This window comes from Trichosurus vulpecula, chromosome 7 (assembly GCF_011100635.1).
Source record: "Trichosurus vulpecula isolate mTriVul1 chromosome 7, mTriVul1.pri, whole genome shotgun sequence".
In the NCBI taxonomy this organism is placed as follows: Eukaryota; Metazoa; Chordata; class Mammalia; order Diprotodontia; family Phalangeridae; genus Trichosurus; species Trichosurus vulpecula.
The window spans coordinates 301,358-318,652 of NC_050579.1; the positions used below are offsets into that span (position 1 = coordinate 301,358).

The 17,295-nt window shown below is 45.0% G+C and overlaps 1 protein-coding gene across 1 annotated transcript in view; it reads left to right on the forward strand.

Moving 5' to 3' along the window:
* Nucleotides 1-1,718: 1,718 nt before the first annotated feature.
* The window catches only part of GIGYF2 (GRB10 interacting GYF protein 2), a 164,257-nt gene continuing 148,680 nt past the window's right edge, over nucleotides 1,719-17,295 (forward strand). Inside the window, exon 1 of the mRNA XM_036766633.1 lies at nucleotides 1,719-1,775. The gene's annotated coding sequence lies outside the window, so the exon portion shown is untranslated. The remainder of the gene's footprint in view (nucleotides 1,776-17,295) is intronic.

Here is a 17,295-nt window from a genome sequence, read left to right on the forward strand (position 1 = left end):
GCAATATTGTTTGAAGAACGACTTTGGGCGACTTTCTTGACTATTTTAAATATTTAAGTTAACTATAAAGGTCATATGAAGAAAGGTGCTAGCTGCATCCAGAGAAAGAGCTAATAAATAGAAGTACGTATAGAATAATATTACAGATATATACCTATTTCTGTCTAATGGTAGACATGGGAGGGGCAAAGAAAAAACATTTACATAATTTTGTTGCATATTTGAAAGGACTAGCAAATTTTGCATAGTAAATGTACAGTTTCATATACAATCATCTTTTTATTGTACTATAAATTAAAATTAAATTAAATGAAAAATGAAAAATAAAATAAAAAGTAAAGCTCATAAAGGGATGAAGATGGGGGGAGACGAAGGTAATATTCTCAAAGCATGCGATGTAAAAAAAGGCATCGATGAAACATTCATACTCTTTAAAAGGAAAAGTGATAAAGTGAATAACAAAGGGGAACCTGGGAAGTTCACAGACTCTGAGGTTTGCCCCTGAATAATATCAATGTGAAGTGCCCCTCAAAGGCAGCGTCTTCAGTCCCTTCTTGCCTTCCAAACTCAGCTAGGGCCACCTCCTGCAGGAAGTTCTTTGTGATTCTCCCAGCTGCTTCTCCACCAAGAGGAACTTGTATTTATTCGGTAGGTGTAGACCTGGTGTCTCCCAACTAGAACGTAAGCTTCTCCAGGGCAGGACTGTTTTATTCTTTGTATTCATACCCCTAGCACCCAGCACAGAGCCTGGCACATGAAAGGGAGTTAATAAGTGCTTGTTAATTAGCCTGCCCACAGTAGGTGCTTAATAAGTGCTTGACTGGCAGATTAACTGGAGAGGAGGATCCAGGTTGGCACCATAGAGTTACCAGGCTCCTCTTGCTGCTACTGTTTAGTCCAGCGGGACTCTTCGTGCCCCCATCTGGGGTTTTCTCGGCAGAGACACTGGAGGGGTCTGCCATTTCCTTCTCCTGCTCTTTTGACAGCTTAGGAAACTGAGGCAAAGGGGGTGAAGTGACTCGCCCAGGGTCACCCAGCTAGGAAGCACCCAGTGCTCGGCCGCCCAGCTGCCAGGCTCCGTTAGCGCAGGGGAATGGAAAGAGCCCAGATAGCTGGGTCAGGAGAGGTCTGGGGTCCCGGGCCCCCTCGGCCGGGACCCCGAGCTTCAGTTTCTCTATTTATAACTTGAGTTCAGCTAACACTTCCACTCCGCCCTAAAGGGCGTCATTTTTAATTAATCATTTTATAAATGAATAAATTGGTCAACAAGGGAGTGGGGCGGGATAGAGAAGCTGGAGTCTGGGCACCTGGATTTAAACTTGTCTCTGGAGCTTAGGACCTTGGACAACACTCGACCTCCCCGTGCCTCAGTTTCCTCCTCTGTAAAAGGAAGGGGGTTGGGTTGGATGGCCTCTGCTAGACCTCCCCGTGACTCAGGTTCCTCTTCTGTAAAACGGCCAGCCCAGAGCAGAATAAAGCCCAGCTCCGGGAACGAGTTGCTGAGTCCGGATTGGTTCCCCGGAACAGGAGTCACTTGTCTCGAGAGCGGGCATGGAATTACCAAGATGGCCGCGTCGGTGGCGGGGGCGCCGGTGCGCCTGCGCTCCCCTCCCCCCCTCGGGGCCGGCCATCTGCTCCCGTCCCGTCGCCTCGCGCTGCGTCGCGTCGCGCCGCGTCACGTCACGTGCCGGCGCGCGGCGACGTGGCGGCCATCTTGTGTTGTCGGGGCTGAGGGCTGACTGGGACTCCGAGAGACTCTCCGTCCGGGACCGCAGGTAACCGGCGCCCGCCCTCTCCGCCGCCCGCGACCCTGCCGGGCGCACCCCGCCGCCGCCGCCCGGAGCCCGGGGCCCAGACCCGCGGCCGCCCCGCCGCCGCCGTCCCCGCCGCCGCCGGGCCCGCGCTCAGGCCGCCCCGGCAGCCCCGGGCTCGCCTCGGGCTGGCGGCCGAGGTACACGTCAGGCGCCCGGGGCCGCCGGGGCGGCCTCCGCCCGAGCGCTGCCCGCTCCCCCCCCGTCCGGCCCGCCGGGGAGCGGGGCAGCTCCGGGGCCCGCGGCTGTTGCTGGACCGGGCGGGGCCTGGTAGCCTGCCCCGCCCGGCGCTGCGGGCCGCCGAGGGGGTGGGGTAGGGGTGGGCGGGGAAACTGAGGCTGGCGGGCGAGGGGCCGGCACCGGCCCAAGGTCACGCCGCGCCTCTTCCGGGGGAAACCGAGGTCCGGCTTTCGTTGGCACCTGCCCAAGGTGCTTCCCCCCCCGAGTCAGGCCAGGGGCGGGGGAGGGGTCGGGCTGCTGCCGTCCCGCTCTGTCCTCACGGGCCCCCGACTGATCACTCCCATTTTACAGATGGGGACACTGAGGCAGGCAGAGGCTTCGAGTGACTCGCCCAGGGTCACCCAGCTCGAGAGTGTCTGAGCCGGACTTGAACTCGGGTCTCCCCGACCCTGCTCCCTGCACCGCCGGCCGCCTCTGGTCCAAGGTCACCCCGGCAGAGGAGGGGCCCTGCGGGACCCTGGGTCCTAGGGAGGTGGATGACTTGCCCGAGGCCACTAAGCAGGAACTCCTCTGTGGGCCCTCCCTGGTAACACGGCGGGATTCGCACCCAGGGCCCGTTCCCCCGGGCGGCCCGGGCAGGAGTTGGGGCTCAGTCCCCCGAACTCGGTTTGCTGTTTAGATAAACGGTTGGCGGCTGCGCCCCCGGTGAGCCTGAGGAGGAGTGGCCCGCGGCTCTTCCCCAGCTTGTCCGAGGGCCCCCAGACCCGGGGAGGTCAGAGAAGGTGGCCCCCACCCCCCAGGCCTGAAATGGACCCCGGGGATGGTGGGAGTGCGCCCGGGACCCCGTGACTCTCGCAGGGAAGGCTGCTCCGCGGGGTCTCGGTCAAGCTCGGAGCGCCCAGACTCCTCTGTTGGAGGGGCTCCGGCCCCGCCACTCTCAGGTTTACCCCCATCCTCCGAGGTCGGAGAAGAGCAGGTTAGACTGTTTTAAGCCGCTTCTCTGTTGCAGAGTCGCCTTCTTACAATCTGTATTTGCTGTTTTAAACAAATCCTTTTGTGGCCATCGTCACCTTCTGCAGTATTTTCCCGTTTTGGGTAGATAACAACCTCTTTCTCTCACTCTTTGACATTTTTATGTGTTTTTAGCAGTTACGGTAGCAGCTAGCAGAGGGGACAAACTGGTGCATGTACTTGGCTCTTACATCAAGAGTTTCCCATCAGACCTAACACCGGGAAACAATTTAAAAGTGGGATGGATGTACCTGGAAAAGTGACGTGATTCTACTCACATTTAATTCGGAGAATTGTGTCAGCAAGTGGTGCTCCTTCGTTCCACATCACTTTAGCTCCTGACCGTTTCTTTTTAAATTTTGAAATAACTACTTGTTTTTAAGAGTTGGGCTTGGGAGAGCCAGTGGATGTGTTTGTACACATTAGAAAAGTTGTTCGTGTATTGTGTAGCACAGTAGCTGCCAAAAGTGTGTTGGCTATTGTGTAAACCATCTGGGTGGAATGGGAGGCTGAAGGGACTTGAGGACGTCACCTAGTCCACCCTTTTCCTTTTCACTGTGAAACTTTGGCTTTTGGAACTTGTATAACTTAGCCTTCTTCGTTTGGGGGGGCGGGGGGGGGGGGTGTTTTCTTTCTACTCAACACCCCCTCCCCCCATCGCCTTTCCCCAATGGCCTTTTACAGGGCAGTCAAATTCTAGATATGTGGATTTGTTTGCCTGTCAAAATTTTTTATTGGGAAAAAACTTAGAATGCTTATTAAATTCAGGTAGTACATCAAGGAAGTTGGTGTGAACTGGTTTGTCAGACTCTTTGAAGCTATCTGGTCTCCAATAAAAAGTTCTTTTAATGAGACTGATGCTATACTGTTAGTGGTGTTTTTCAAGAATAGCCACCCACTGAAGGAATTTTTTGAGGGGGTGTGTTGGAGAGAAGACTTACTAGTAATCCTACAAGTATCTTTTGTCTAGCAAAATTAGATACTAATTGAATATAACCAGAAAATGTTCTGTTCGTTCTAGTTGGCTGCAATTTAGCTCATCTAGCTTTTCTTCAGTTGGTAAAGAATTGCTCGTTACCATGTTTTTATGAAGTCTCTTTTTAGAGGTTTTAGGGTCCCTTTCAGCTGATTTGGCTGCCTTTATGGTGAATGTAGGATTTCATTGTCAGAGGAATCTTTCTGTTGAGTTTATTTTACTCCTAGAGTTTTGTCATTTGGAGTTTTTCCTCAAGTTCACTGATTATTTTTACTGTAATACAGAGATATATTTTTTACTTAAAAATAACATCTTGATTTCCAATTTGTCTGCACTTTTGTGATATTGGTTGGTGTTAAATATAATATTACATTTCTCATGATAAATTTAGGATCCTTGAAGTGTAAATACTTTATTATTTTTATTAACGGATTAAATTTCATTCATTTATTTTTCTTTGTCATTTCATTTCCATTGCATAAATCAAAACAATTGACTTGTTTCAGAAGCTTGCAAAGATGGGAATATTTGAGCACCATGCAGATAGAAGAGCTCCTTGGATGAAAGATACCAGTAAAAGACCATTAATGATTTAGAAAGATGCCTCTTTTACTAGATAAATTGAATTTTAAAATGTAAAAGTATGACTTTGTTGTCATTGCAATATATACTAATTTTTTCCCTCATTTTGACCTTCATAAACCATTTTTCTACATTCTTAAATAATTATTAACCGTTTTTATACATTGTCATTGAAATATATCTGTTGACAGTCATTTAGCTATGTGAGTTTGGCTGAAAAGATCAGTGTCATTTCCACCTTGTTTATCATTGTTTATAAGTCTCTGACTTGGTGATTAGATACTTAATGCTTTCCTTTTTTGTTTCTATGTGGTTAATAGCAGGAGTATTACTGTTAGGTTGAAAAACAGGAGAGAAATAATGTTGGTGTTAATATGGTTCTCTTGGAAGTGAGTTAAGTGCCCAGTTCTTTCTCCTTCAACAATCTGGATTGGTTTTTCTCCTTCAGCAATCTGGATTGGTTTAACATTCTTGAGTATTGGTATAAAGGCATTTCTCATGAATACTTTGGTTCTAGAGACACACAATCTGTCGTTCAGGCTTTAAATCAAAGTTACTGATGAATAACTCCTTTTTATTTACAGGCAGATCCAAATAAATAGCTTAGGGTGCTCTGTGAATTGTAGAAATGACCTCAGTAAAGGAGATATTCCTTTACAGTAAGTCACTCATCCTTAGAGATAAATGTCTCTTTCTTTGTAGGTCCTAGGGATAGGGATGTCCTTTAGGGTAACCTAGTGAAAATGTTTAAGATATATTTAGACAACCTGAGATCTTCCTTAGTTGTACTCACATTAGCCAATGCTACTTTCATCCCATCTTCTTTTCCTCCTGTTTCCCAACAGAATACAAGAAGCATTTGTTTTCACCTGGTGGTTGTTCAGTTGATTACTTGTGTTTTACTCTTTGGGATCCCTTTTTGGGATTTTCTTGGCAAACATACTGGAGTGGTATGCCACTTCTTTCTCTAGATCATTTTACAGATGAGGAAGCTGAGGCAAACAGGGTCGCATAGCTAGTACGTGTCTGAGGTTGGATTTGAACTCAGGTGCTCCTGCCTCCTGGGCTGGCACTATCCCCTGTGCCGTCCAGCTGCCCCGGTATCTCCAAAGGGGGAAAAAAAACCCAACTTTGTAAAAGAATGATTGCACCTAACATTAAACTTTACATTTTCCATTTGTTAAAAGAATTGGAGATAATCTTTTTCAGTTGGTACCAATGTTGTCCAGTGTTTTTTTTAACTTTTTTCATATTTTATTATTTAATATTTTAGTTTTCAACATTGATTTCCACAGGATTTTGAGTTACAAATTTTCTTCCCATTTCTACCCTACTCCAAGATGGCATATATTCGGATTGCCCCTTTCCCCAGTCTGCCCTCCCTTCTGTCACCCCACTACCCACCTCCATCCCTTTTCCTTTTACTTGCTTGTAGGGAAAGATAGATTTCTATACCCCATTGCCTGTATATCTTATTTTCCAGTTGCATGCAAAAAACCTTTTTTTTTTTTTGGAGCATCTGCTTTTAAAACTTTGAGTTCCAAATTCTCTTCCCTTCCCACACACTCTCCCTAAGATGGCAAGCAATTCAACATAGGCCACCCATGTATCATTATGCAAAACCCTTCCACAATAATCATGTTGTAAAAGACTAACTATATTTTGCTCCCTCCTATCCTGTCCCCCTTTATTCAGTTTTCTCCCTTGACCCTGTCCCTTTTCAAAAGTGTTTGCTTTTGATTACCTCCTCCCCCTATCTGCCCTCCCTTCTATCTCCCCCCCCCCCCTTTTTATCCCCTTCCTCCTCCTTTCCTGTGGGGTAAGATACCCAATTGAGTGTGTATATTATTCCCTCCTCAAGTCAAATCCTATGAGAGCAAGATTCACTCATTCGCCCTCACCTGTCCCCTCTCCCCTTCTAGCAGAACTGCTTTTTCTTGCCACTTTTATGTGAGATAATTTACCCCATTCTATCTCTCCCTTTCTCCCTCTCTCACCCCTTAATTCGATTTTTTCTTTTAGATATCCCTTCATATTCAACTCACCCTGTGCCCTCTGTCTATATATATGTATATTCCCTTCAACTACCCTAACACTGAGAAAGGTCTCATGAATTACACACATCATCTTTCCATGTAGGAATGTAAACAAAACAGTTCAACTTTAGTAAGTCCCTTATGATTTCTCTTTCTTGTTTACCTTTTCATGCTTCTCTTGATTCTTGTGTTTGAAAGTCACATTTTCTATTCAGCTTTGAGCTTTTCATTGAGAAAGCTTGAAAGTCCTCTATTTTATTGAAAGTCCATATTTTGCCTTGGAGCATGATACTCAGTTTTGCTGGGTAGGCAATTCTTGGTTTTAATCCTAGCTCCATTGACCTCTGGAATATCATATTCCAAGCCCTTGATCCCTTAGCGTAGAAACTGCTAGATCTTGTGTTATCCTGATTGTGTTTCCACAATACTCAAATTGTTTCTTTCTGGCTGCTTGCAGTATTTTCTCCTTGATCTGGGATCTCTGGAATTTGGCTACAATACTCCTAGGAGTTTTCTTTTGGGGATCTTTTTCAAGAGGCAATCAGTGGATTCTTTCCATTTCTATTTTACCCTCTGGCTCTAGAATACCAGGGCAGTTCTCCTTGATAATTTCTTGAAAGATGATGCTCTTTTTTGATCATGGCTTTCAGATAGTGCAATAATTTTTAAATTCTCTCTTCTGGATCTATTTTCCAGGTCAGTCGTTTTTCCAATGAGATAGTTCACATTGCCTTCCATTTTTTCATTCCTTTGGTTCTGTTTTATAATTTCTTGATTTCTCATAAAGTCACTAGCTTCCACTTGGTCCAGTCTAATTTTTAAGGTAGTATTTTCTTCAGTGGTCTTTTGGACTTCCTTTTCCATTTGGCTAATTCTGCCTTTCAAGGCATCCTTCTCCTCATTGGCTTTTTGGAGCTCTTTTGACATTTGGGTTAGTCTATTTTTAAAGTGTTATTTTCTTCAGTACTTTTTTGGGTCTCCTTTGGCAATTCATTGACTTGTTTTTCATGGTTTTCTTGCATCACTCTCATTTCTCTTCCCAGTTTTTCCTCTACTTCTCTAACTTGCTTTTCCAAATCCTTTTTGAGCTCTTCCATGGCCTGAGTCCAGTTCATATTTTTCTTGGAGGCTTTTGATGTAGGCCCTTTGACTTTGTTGACTTCTTCTGGCTGTATGTTTTGATCTTCTTTGTCACCAAAAAAAGATCCAATAGTCTGCATCCTGTTTCGCTGCCTGTTCATGTTCCCAGCCAACTGCTTGACCCTTGAGCTTTTTGTTGGGGTATGACTGCTTGTAGAGTAGAGAGTACTTTGTCCCAAGCTTGAGGAGCTGTGCTCTGTTTCCTGAGCTATTTCTACTCCACCATCACTGCAAGCTCTGCCACAGCAGCACTCTTCCTCCCCTACGAACTGCCAACCGGGACTGCCACCCAGATCCAAGTAGGGCAAAGCAAGAGAACCTGCCTCTGCCCCAGCAAAGTGCTCTTTGCACTCCTGCTCTGATCTGTCGCTTGATTCTTCCCACCAGGTGAGCCAGGGACTTCAGAAGCAGATGCTGGAGTTCTGGAAGCAGCCGCAGGGCCTTCCTGCTGCTGCCACTGCAGCGCCACCTCTGCCACCCCCAGGACTGGGCCTGGACTGCCCTTACCCCAGTCCAGCAGTTTTCCCACTAACTGGCATTGTGGTCTTTGGCATTTGTGGGTTGAGAAGTCTGGTAACTGCTCCAGCTTGGTGATTCATGGCCCTCAGGCCTGATCTGCCCCACTCTCAGTCTGGTTGGTCCTGACGCGGCCCACACTTGGCCGCGCTCCCAGCATCGTGCTATAGACCTTTCTCAGGGAACCATCCAGGCTGTCCTGGGCTGGAGACCTGCTTCTCTCTGCTATTTTGTGAGTTCTGCAGCTCTACGATTTGTTTAGAGCCATTTTTTACAGTTGTTTGGAGAGATTTGGGGGAGAGCTTAAGCAGGTCCCTGCTCTCCAGCTGCCATCTTGGCTCTGCCCCCGGTGTTTTAATAGGAGTTTTGTTGTCCTGTTAGGTGGCATGGTGGATAAAGTGCTAGGCCCTGAGGCGGGAAGAGTCATCTTCCTGAATCCATTGGCAAGTGAGGGTAAGTTACTGTTCTTGGTTTTCTCATCTTTAGACTGGGGATAAGAACTTATATTGCTGACCGGAAAAAAATTGTGGCAAAGAAAGAATTTTGTAGCTCTTAAAGCATCATATAAATGAGTTGTTAAAATCTTCCATCAGCTATCAAAAGGAGGCCTTAATGTTTTTTGCCTATCTGGATGCTGACTGTATTGAATTTTTTTTTTCAACCTTTTTTTTGTGTTCCCTTCCTTAGAAAATAGAGTGTGCACAATACAGTTTAACCTTTTCTTGATGGCTCAAGAGCGTTATGATCTTTATCAATGCGAGCTTTGCTGTAAATTAGATCAGTAGTGTCAGGACCACTTTACTAATTAAAAGTTATTTGGGACCACACAGAGCTGTTGTTCATGTGGTAATTTCTATTACTATTTACCATGTTAGAAATTAAAGCTTCTTAGTGTTGCTGTGAAAGTGGTGTTGATGTTGTGGACATCCTGAAAGGGTCTCAGGGACCCCTGAATCCCTGAAAGCGTCATGATAATAACAGTCATAACTGTGTGCATTTCTTCAGCGCTTCGTTTCTTCCCAACAACCCTGGGAGGTAGGAGCTAGCGAGCAAACTAGGGCAGAGAGAGGTTAAGTGACTTGGGTGGTGCTGGGCCCAAGGGCAGGATAACTGGAGTTCAAATCCAGCCTCAGACACTTACTGGCTGTGTGACCCTGGGCAAGTAACCTTTCTCTGCCTCAGTTTCCTTGACCGTAAAATGGGGATAACGGTAGCACCTACTGCCCAGGGTTGTTGTGTGGATCCAGTGATACAATAATTGTAAAGTGCTTAGCATCCTATGTGCTTGGTAAGTGCTATATAAACGTTAGTTATTATAGGTATTATTGCCTGGGGTCATATAGCTGGTAAATGTCACAGGGCGAATTTGAACTCGTGTCTTCCATAATGCTACCTACCTAGCTGCCTTCAGTGATGATTTGTAGCATTTGTGCATATGCTTTCCTGAATTAGGCTCTTATATTAGTTTGCTTTCTTTCCGTTTTTTTTTTCCTCATAGTCATGGAGCATTATGTGATCTCCTAGACATTCTGAATACCTCTCTGCAGAATGATTAAGTCAGAGGTTGAAAGCAGCCTTCTTCTAAGTTATCCTGTTGGGTCTTAGTAAAATTATCTTCCCTTTTTATGCTTTGGCTTAGTTCAGCATTCAAATATACTTCATCCTGGTCAGCTTCATCAGTCTTTCAGACTTTCAGATTATTGCTGCTAATGATCTTTACTTGTAGTTTGGCTACTAAAGACATAAGTCTGTGACTTTCCATTTCTGACTTTTTACTTTCAGATTGACAGAAGTCATGTTTTTGCGTCCTGGGTAATTGAGGCTGAGCCTGTATTTGTATAACAATGATAATTTGTGTACTTATAATAGTGGAATTATTAAATCATAAAGTTGTAGGTGATGTAATAAACTAACTTCTTGAAGAATAGAGAGGCCCTGCCTACTGTACGCTAGCCCTGTTCAGTGCTGGGGATACCAAAAGAGCAAAAACCAAAGGGTGGTGAGGCCCTGCTTTCTGATGACTGATAGTCAACACTTACTAGGTTCTAAGTACTAAGTTACTAAGATGTCTTGTAATTGGATTTAAGTGAGACAGGGTTGTATAAAATTGATAACCTCACTCTCTTCTGGAGTTATCAAAGTCCAGTGGCAAAACAGAAGTCAGGATGAATGGCTATGGCTTGGGATGCAGTGTGTGACCTTGTTGTCTTCCGTGTCTGACCAAGGTTCTGAGCACTCACCTAAGCTGCCCCTTAGAACGAATTGTTCTTGTCTACCCGTACTGCCAGGGGAAGTCTTCACATGCTTCGGGCAGACACCCCCTGTAACTCACCAGTGGGTTTGTGGCCTGTCAGTTACCCTCAACTTGGTTTAGCCCTGCTGAGATGCTTCTACCTGAGGTGTGGCCAGTGCACGTGCTACAGCTTCTTGAAGCCACAGGTGAGAGTTGGCTGAAAGATGGACAGCACAGGTGGATGAGCAGCCCTGAAAAGAGCTCAGCTGCCTTCCCACTAGAGGTGCTAGTCCTCCCTGAACCCCGAGTACATGTGACACACCCTCAGGGGGAAAGCACCCAGATTAAGTAGAACTGGGACAGGCTTCTTGAAGAAGGTGGGACTTCAGGTGAGACTTGAAGGAATCCAAGGACACCAGGAGGCAGAGATGGGGGGGGAGGGGAGGAAGAGAACTCCAGGCATGCTGGGAAAAAAGTAAAATGACTGAATTCAGGAACTGGAACAGGGAAGAGGCCAGTGTCACTGGATCACCCTGTATTGGAGGGGTTGCGGGGGGAGGGAACTAAGATGTAAGAAGACTTGAATGGCAGGAAGGGTCCAGGTTCTGAGGGCCTTGGAAGGCCCAACAAAGGATTTTCTATTCTGGGGGTAATAGGGAGCCACTGAGGTTTAGTGAATGGGGGTGTGTGGGTGGGTAATGTGGTCAGACTTGCATTTGGGTAGATCAGTTTGACAGCCAAGGGGAGGATGGGTTAGAGTAGGGAGAGACTTGTGGCAGGAAGACCAGTCACCAGATGTGAGAGGTGACGAGGGCCTGCATGAGACTGGTGGCCATGTCCGAGAAGGGACATGGAGGGGACATGGAGGGGAGGTGGCACAGAGGTAATGACAGCCCTTGACCACTGATTGAATATGACGGTGTGGAGGCTAGGATGACACTGAGGTTTGGAGCCTGGGTGACTGGGAGCATGGTGGTACCATTGACAGTAATGGGAAAATCAAGAAGAAGGGGGAGCTCAGAAGGAAAGTTGATGAATTCTGTTTCAGACATATTTAATTTAAGATATCTGTGGGATATCCAGTTCCAGATGTATTAATGGCAGTAGGAGATGCCAGACTGGAGTTTGGGAGGAGGGTTAAGGTGGACAAGTGGTTCTAAGAGTTGTTTGTAGAATTGATAATCGAAACCACGGGCTCCAATGAGATCACAAAAAGAAATAGTTTAGAGTGAGAAGAGGGCCCAGGACAGAGCCTTGAGGAACCTCCACTTTTAGTAGGTGTGTTGTGAATGCAGATCCAGCCAAAGAGACAGGAGGATAGGGCAAATAGGCAGGAGGGGAACTAACATGGAGCAGTTTCATGAAAACATAGAAGGAGAGTGTCTGGGAGAAGAGGATTATGGGCAATGTCCGAGGCTGCAGAGAAGCCAAGAAGGATGAGGATTGAGAAAAGGCTCTTGGATTTGGCAATTAAGAGATCATAAGTGGAGAGAGCAGTCTCAGTTGAATGATATGGTTAGAAGCCAGATTGCAAAGAGTTAAGAAGAGAGTGAGAGGAAAGGAAGTGGAGACACATTTGGCTTTTTCATGGAATTTAGCCACTAAAGGAAAGAGATGTCCTATGATAGCTAGTGGAGATAGATGAGGGTATTTTGAGGGTCAAGGAAACATAGGTCTATTTGTGGGCAGTAAGGAAGCAGCCAGTAGACAGGGAGTGATTGAAGATAAGTCAGAGTCAAGATGATAGAGGGGACAATCTACAGGACAATACAGGATTGACTGGGATCACTTGTGCATCTGGAGGGGTTGACTGTGGCAAGGAGAAGGGCCTTTATGTAACATTATGTGACATAAGGGTGGAGGAAGAGATGGTGGCAGAAGGATCTGAGATGAGGAGAAGGGGAGAAGAGGGAGCTCTTGGTGAAGGGCACCTTTTTTATTTTATTTTATTTTATTTTTTCAGTGAAATATGAGTCAAGGTTCTCAGTTAAGAGAGTGTGGGTTGTGGATGGGGTAGCTGTGGGAAGCTTGAGGAAGTGTGAAAAGATTTGGAAAAGCCACTGTGGTGAGTGAAAAAGTAAATGGATTAGGGAGGTATTAAACAGCTTGCCTCGCCACAGTGAGAACCCATTTGAGATTATATAACAAACTTGTAATGAACTCACTCAGCAAGTAATTTGTGATTTTCTTTAGCTTCATTCAGCAACATGTAAGTGGGATTGAAACCAGTAGATAGTGAGGATTATCCAAGGCTAGGGTATACAATGAAGGGACACAGGACTCTAGAGGATAATGTAGAGTTGCACTGGTTTGCCAAGGGGCCAGGATGAGAAGGGAAGAGAGTGTAGCCACTGATGGCCTAGGAATGAAGAAGGGATTGAGGATTGGTGGTCATGGTAAGAATGAAAAGCAGGGTTTGCAGAGCAGGAGAGGTGGAATGACAACAGATTATGATTAGATAAAGGAATTTTCTTCATGAACTTGGAAATGTTACATTTATGGATCATGGCAAGATCAAAGGCATCTTTGTAGGTGAGGTGGAGTGGAGGAATAGGTCATGGGGGAAATGAATAAGTTGAAGAATTGGTTAGGGTATTTGAGGGAATATCAGTATGTATGTTGAAGTCCCATAATACGGGGGCAGGAGTTGGGCAGGAGAAAAAGGCTGTGAGCCAGGCATTGAACCCATTGAGGAAAGAAGGAGAGTGTCTTGAAGATTAGTCGGCAACAACTCTCAAAAATCTGATTGGGATAGGGATTGAGTGAACCTCAGAGGAGGAGAGGTTCCTGAATAATGGTGGTGTATTAGAAGACTACAAGTGCCTATAGAGAGCAAGGAGGAGCCCAAGTTCTCCACCAGAATGGGTAAGTCTGGGTGAGTGAGTCAGGAAGGCTAGTCAGGGAAGTTCTTCCATCAGGAGAGTCACAGTGAGGGCAAGAAGAAGATCAAGGGAGAAAGGGAATGATAAAGATGACTGTCTAGTTTGTTACTTATGGAACATGCGTTCCACAGAACACAGTGGAAGGTTGGGTGGGAAGGAGTGGGGAATAAGGAAAGGGTCATTGAAGAATGGAGAATGAGATTGAAATGAGGGCAGCCTAGCATTTAGTATCACTGAGAGAGAATGACCATGACTGGGTAGGAGTTCAGGTAGAGGCAGGTCTTGAATATGGCACCAGTGGTAATACTGTTTAGCCAGTGATTCTTGATTATTTTTATAAGGACATATCAGAGCTGGAACCATTTTAAAGTAGAATATTACTTTCCAGGCAGCACAGTTTTGGAGAGAACTTCAAAGAGTCGTTAAGTGCAAATGATAACAAGCTAAGAACCCTCTTCAAAATATCTCAAGGCAAGTACTTATCAAGCCTTTATTTGAAGACCTCCACTGATGGGGAAATAACCACTGATCATGGCAGCCATTCTGCTCTAATGGATAGGAACCTTCCCCTTACACTGAGCCAACATTGCTTCTCTGCAACTTCTATTGTTCCTAGTTGTGTCCTTTGGCTCCAAGCAGAATAAGCTAAATCACATTTCTACTTGACAGCCTTTTACATACTTGAAGACATTTCCCCCTTCTATGACCTCTCTAGGCAAAATACCTGTTTGTTCAACTGAGCCTCGTATGGTATGATCCATGGTCCCCTCCCAGCTTCTTAAAATGGGGGCAAAACTGAAGTCTTGTTAATGACCTCTCAGCACCTCTGTTATTTGTCTCCTCTAACAACAGGGCCTCATCATTTCTCATGTGGAGTATTGAACTAACCTGCTCTTTACCATTCTCTACATTTGAGTCATGTGCGCCCTTGTACTTTATTGCCCAACCCCAGTCTTGGATCACCACGGTCTGCTGTCTTTGCTTCTCTTCATATGTTCTGAAAAGAGCCAGAAGCAACAATATTGACATCCTGACTGTATCCCTTACAGATTTACGTTACACAATCGCAGCTGGTCCCTCACTGCAGCAAGGCAATCCTTTTGATACCTCCCTAATTCTCCATCTCACCACAGCATTTACTTCAAAACTTTAATCCCTCTTGAAAATTTCCTTGGCACTCCTCAGCGCATCATCTCAGGATCTGCCTCATCCTCTACTGAAAATGGAGCGTTCCTTTTGCTCCGCTCCTCTTCATCTCTTATTAGTCAGGTATCTTCCTCTCCACCTCTGTCTCCCCTGAAGAGGTAGCCTGTCTCCTTACCTAGACATACTCTGCTACCGATACCCTGATCTCCTTCTATTCCCTCTATCAGATTTCCCTCTTTATCATTCCTGCTGTCTCTGTAATCTTCAGACTCTCCCTGTCTACTGGCTGATTCTGTGCTGCTTACAAACACTCCCATGGTCTCCCTTCATCCTTGACCCTAACATAATACAATCCCATTTGACTTTTTCCCCGATATCTCACCTCCTCTTTATGGCTAAACTTGTTAAGAAAGCTGACTACAGTTGGTTGCTCTATTTATCTTCTCTATTTCAAATCTTCTGTTTTCACCTCAGATATACAACAATCTGGCTTCTGACCGTATCATTCCACTGAAATTGCTGTCTCTAATGTCTCCAGTGATTGCTCAGGTGCCAACTCTAATGGTTGTTTCTCCATTCTTGTCCGTCTTGATCCCTCCACAGTCATCCGTACTGTTGAACAGCCCTGTCTCCCTCTCCTCCACCCCCCCTACCCCCCCTTATTCTGCTGTCTGTTAATTTCCCTGTCTGGCCACTCCTAACTCACCTTTGTTGGATCTTCATCTAGGTCACACATGTGGTGATCTCATCAACTCCCATAGGTTCAGTTATCTTTATGCAGAATATTCCCATTTAAAAAATATCCATCCCTAATCTCTCTTCTGAGCTCTTACCTCTCATTGTCGGCTGCTTCTTGGACATCCCCAACAGGACGATCTGTAGACAAATATCTCCTCAAACTCAGCATGGATAAATGAGAACTCATTCCCTCCAGACTCTCTTCCTCTCTTCTGAACTTCCCTAGGCAAGGGCAGTACTATTCTGCCAGTCACCTGGACTTGCAGTCTTGGTGCCATCCTCTCTCATTTATTTCACATATCCCTCCATTCTCTGGCCAGATCTTAGGTTTACCTTTGCAGTATCACTTCTCTCCACTCACACAGCTGCCACTCTGGTGTAGGGGACCCTTCCCCCTCCCCATCATGGACTACTGCTATAGTCTTCTAATTGGCTTCCCTGCTTCAAGTGTCGCATACACTCTATCTGCCCTCCCTTCTGTCATCATCCCTTTTTTTATCTCCTTCCTCCTCCTTTCCTGTGGGGTAAGATACCCAATTGAGTGTGTACGTTATTCTTTCTTCAAGTCAAATCCTATGAGAGGAAGATTCACTCATTCCCCCTCACCTGCCCCCTCTCCCCTTCTAACAAAGTTGCTTTTTCTTGCCACTTTTATGTGAGATAATTTACCCCATTCTATCTCTCCCTTTCTCCCTCTCAATATATTCCTCTCATCCTTTAACTTGATTTTATTTTTTTAGATATCCCTTCATATTCAACTCACCCTGTACTGTGTGTGTGTGTGTGTGTGTATGTGTGTGTATGTGTGTGTGTGTGTGTGTGTATGTATATATTCCCTTCAGCTACCTTAATACTGAGGTCTCATGAATTGCACACATCATCTTTCCATGTAGGAATGTAAACAAAACAGTTCAACTTTAGTAAGTCCCTTGCGATTTCTCTTTCTTGTTCACCTTTTCATGCTTCTCTTGATTCTTGTGTTTGAAAGTCAAATTTTCTATTCAGCTCTGGTCTTTTCACTGAGAAAGCTTGAAAGTCTTCTGTTTTATTGAAAGTCCATATTTTGCCTTGGAGCATGATATTCAGTTTTGCTGGGTAGGTGATTCTTGGTTTTAATCCTAGCTCCATTGACCTCTGGAATATCATATTCCAAGCCCTTGATCCCTTAGTGTAGAAGCTGCTAGATCTTGTGTTTATCCTGATTGTGTTTCCACGATACTCAAATTGTTTCTTTCTGGCTGCTTGCAGTATTTTTTCCTTGATCTGTGAGCTCTGGAATTTGGCTACAGTATTCCTAGGAGTTTTCTTTTTGGGATCTTTTTCAGGAGGCAATCGTTGAATTCTTTCCATTTCTCTTTTACCCTCTGGCTCTAGAATATCAGGGCAGTTCTCCTGGATAATTTCTTGAGAGATGATATCTAGGCTCTTTTTTTGATCGTGGCTTTCAGGTAGTGCAATAATTTTTAAATTCTCTCTTCTGGATCTATTTTCCAGGTCAATCGTTTTTCCAATGAGATAGTTCACATTGTTTTCCACTTTTTCATTCCTTTGGTTCTGTTTTATAATATCTTGATTTCTCATAAAGTCACTAGCTTCCACTTGGTCCAGTCTAATTTTTAAGGTAGTATTTTCTTCAGTGGTCTTTTGGACCTCTTTTTCCATTTGGCTAATTCTGCCTTTCAAGGCATTCTTCTCCTCATTGGCTTTTTGGAGCTCCTTTGCCATTTGAGTTAGTCTATTTTTTAAGGTGCTATTTTCTTCAGTATTTTTTTGGGGGGTCTCCTTTAGCCAGTCATTGACTTGTTTTTCATGGTATTCTCGCATCACTCTCATTTCTCTTCCCAATTTTTCCTCTACTTCTCTTACTTTTCCAAATTTTTTTTTGAGCTCTTCCGTGGCCTGAGAGCAGTTCATATTTTTCTTGGAGGCTGTTGATGTAGGCTCTTTGACTTTGTTGACTTCTTCTGACTGTATGTTTTGGTCTTCTTTGTCACCAAAAAAAGATTTCAAAGTCTTTAGTCTGAATCTGAGTGTTTTCATTGCC